Source organism: Athene noctua, chromosome 28 (assembly GCF_965140245.1).
Source record: "Athene noctua chromosome 28, bAthNoc1.hap1.1, whole genome shotgun sequence".
NCBI lineage: Eukaryota > Metazoa > Chordata > Aves > Strigiformes > Strigidae > Athene > Athene noctua.
The window spans coordinates 767,250-769,622 of NC_134064.1; positions in this window are offsets into that span (position 1 = coordinate 767,250).

Here is a 2,373-nt window from a genome sequence, read left to right on the forward strand (position 1 = left end):
ACAGTGGAAGATGTTTCTGGATATTCATGATTGAAAACGTTTTTCTTTAATTCCACACCACTGTTTTTAGTTATGCCTTTTTGCACATCCTTAAGCTGGTCTTTTCCGTTCTTCATATTTACAAATTCTCCAAGACAACATGACCCCATTTCATTGTTGCTAGCTTCAGCTTTCATCTGCTTGTGTGCTGAAATTCCACATGCTCTGTACATTTATTGTGCTTTGAGATCATCTGCCGAGCCTTGCACCTGTAGTTTTTTCAAAGAGAACTCGCTTCAACTTAAGCATGTGTGTGTTAGAGTTGGTAGACCAGGATTTTGGATAGCAAGCTTTTGGGCATGGATGCTATGTTTCTGTGTTTCAGCAATCAGTACCCGAATCCTCTTGTGAGCTCTGAGTGCTGCTTTGGCAGAAATAACACGCTAATAGTAATGGGATCTGGATCTTTATGAGTACGTGCTGTGGACAGATTTTGTCTCACCTTAGTTCAGCATATCATGACACGTGTTCAAGAGGGTCTGAAGCTGTTGGGCCCCTTGGGTCAGTTCAGCCAGCATACAGAGCTGAGAATGAAATCCAGATAGCCGAGGTGCCACAGATGTGACTTTTGCATCCAATATTATGAGTTGGACATAAATAAAGAGCGTGTAAGAGGGACCTTGGCATTCAAATCCCTGTGGACCATAAGCCAGTGAGTGAATTGGGGAGAATGGCTGACAGTTCCCCTGGTGCAGTGTGTAATCTGCACGTTGGAGTGGTTCTGTCTCTGAACTGTTTGTACTCCTGTCAGCGCCTGGGAGCGATGGTGTTTCCCGGGACTCTAAACGTACCTCCCGTCAGAACAGAGGCGCGAGTCCGGGGCAGGCTGGAGGTGCCAGAGTCGTTGCCAGGCGGTGGCTGCCCAGTCGTTTGTGCCTCAGGTCCGTGGCAGCAGATGCTGGAGGCCGAACCTCCACCGCCCGTGGCCCCGCGCGCTGCTCTGCTGCCCGTGGCTGTGGAATGAGCGTGCGCCTCCGCGGCTTCTCAGGGCGAGGCAGCATCCTCACAGCACCGCTGCAGCGAGCTGGCAGGGGGCGAGGGCTCTGCGCCTCCCCCTTTGCTAATTCTAAGGAAAATTGCGGAGTTTTATTGATTTGCTGGTCTGGCCCTATACAGGGCAGTCCACTGATTTAGAATGGCAGTTCCCATTCAAACACAGCTTCTTTGTTCTTGTTTTAATTAATTAATGGGAGTCGTTGACATATTTTAGGGAATTTTTAGCTTCCATGTTTGAGGTTTTTTTAAAAGCAGTCCTGCAAAGTTATTGTAATGCACTGCAGATGAGTTGGATATTTTAAAATATTACCAAAAATTGCAGCGAGCCTTTCTGAGGCTGAAGCAGATGAAGAAGAAAAGACAAACCCAGAAGATCTAACAGCGAGGGAAGACGCTGGAACTCTTGATGAAGATACAACATCAGTACAGCGTCAGGTTCCTGAAGTTCCTGGGGAGCTCAAACAGGCTGTGGCAGTAGCAAGTCTGCTCGAGGAAGACAAGGAAAGGGATGCAAGCAGTAGGGGAGACAATGGGGAGGATCTCAGGCCATCGGAAAGCAGCGTGTTGGAAGCAGCTGACAGCGATGAGGAGGGTCCTGACAGTGACGAGGGGAGCGGTGAGTACAGACCCTCTGCCCGGCTGTGGGTGACCAGTGCACGCCAGGGTGCCTGTCTGCCTTCACAGCAGGTCCTGGCGCAGCACGGGGGAGGCAGTTCTGGGCTGTTTCCAGGCTGCTAGAATACTCTCTTGGCTGTGAGCTAAACACCCACCCAGAACGTGGCCTTGCCTTATTGTTTCTTTTCTAGTGTTTCCAGCGTAAGGCTTTGACCGTTGTTTTTCACTCCAGTAGCTGGGTTTCGCATGTCATGCAATTATTATGAAATCCAAACGTGATTGATTACCTGTAGGAGAGTCTGTATGCCAGGTTGGGGGAATCTGTTGATAATGATCCAAAAAGAAACCAAAAATTACTGTGTGAATCACAGTGCAGCAGATGAAGATCAAAACTGTGTCAGTTGATCCATGGTTGTGTTGCTTCACTGTGTCGTGGATTTTTTGGGGAGGAGCAAATCGAATGGTTGTGCGAGGCCTCATTTTTACTGTTGATAAAATGGGCATCTTGCAGTTTCATCCTTACCTGTATGGGTAAGGGGCAATTAATAAAAGGTTGGCCACAAGAGCAAGGCTTTGCCTTATTGTATCTGGAAGGGGAAAAAATGTAAGCCCTTGCTTTGCGATGTCATCCAGGTCACAGGGGAATGTCCTGGGTGCTGTTAAATCAGGCAGCATAAAAGAACAGCTGTCTGCACTGGTGCTGGCGTACAGGAGAGCCACAGG